Below are 1,192 nucleotides of genomic sequence, written 5' to 3'. Positions count from 1 at the left end.
TGGCAGGTGTCTCCACGTGGTTCTTCCAATTCCTATGGCACAGGGGAACTATCAGCATAGTTCCATGTGTTCTGTCAGTATAGCATCTCTCAGGGAGTGGGTCTTGTCAGTAGAGAGTCTCCAAGGAGTGAGCTGAGAGAGTGTATCGCCTGCCTCCAAGGAGAATTCTCCAGAATTCTCAGGAGAAGGCCATGCCTACACAGAGGCCTCATTGACTATGACCTGATTGACACACTGTACTTCACCTCTTCACTCTTAATCCTCTCAAGCCCCAAATTGACACCAGATTATGTAACTATTATATATAGATAAGAGAACGTTCACACATTCAAGGGAATCTAAGTAATTTGGTAATACAAATTATATAAAAATCTAACAAAGGGAAAATATTTTCCTAAAAAGAATTCAGCATTGAAGGTAGAGAACAAAGAAACCATCAGTCTCATCAGGAGAAGGGATGAAGGGAATGCATAACAAAATGTTTAAAGTAAATTCTTCTCTATTGATAATTAATTGCAGTTAATATAAATGGATTAAATATTCTAATTGAGAATGAGTGGTAAACTTGACTAAAAATATAACGTCTCTATGACAAGGGGTACACTTTATGCATAGGTGCATAAAATGATTAAAGTGAAGGGGGGAGACATTTGACATAAAAGTGATCAGTAATACAAAGTGAACAGGAGTTACAATGTTAATATATGACAAACTTTTAAAATCAAAATTTATTGAGACAGAGAAGCATATAATATGCACCAAGTTTTGATGATGGAAGGAACAGCTTTAAAGGGGAGTAAAACAACAAAAGACCTGCATAATGTTAGCCAGTTATACCTAACTGACATAGATCACACATTCAACAGTAGTATGGTACACACTCTACTGCACTGCACATGTGTTTGGTCTAGACTATTTTCAGGTACAGATTAAATTTCAGTAATTAAAAAAGAGTGAAGCTAAATCAAGCATTTAATCTGACCATAATAGAATGAAGCTATAAGTCATAACAAAAATAATAAGGAAAGCTAAATTAATCCATGGAAACTTACACTATTAAAATTACAAATCTGGGGGAGGGGGCATGGGTGGAGGGAGAAACAGGGTTGGGAGAGACTGGGTTGGTGGCACGGAGGGAACAGGGCACTGGCCCACGGGGCGGGGGGCAGGGGGGAGAGTGTTGGTTGTGTCT

This window comes from Echinops telfairi, unplaced genomic scaffold (genome assembly GCF_000313985.2).
Source record: "Echinops telfairi isolate 266 unplaced genomic scaffold, ASM31398v2 ScPeMD7_7419;HRSCAF=8457, whole genome shotgun sequence".
In the NCBI taxonomy this organism is placed as follows: Eukaryota; Metazoa; Chordata; class Mammalia; order Afrosoricida; family Tenrecidae; genus Echinops; species Echinops telfairi.
The sequence above is the reverse complement of the archived record's forward strand: the minus strand, read 5'-3'. Positions refer to the sequence as shown.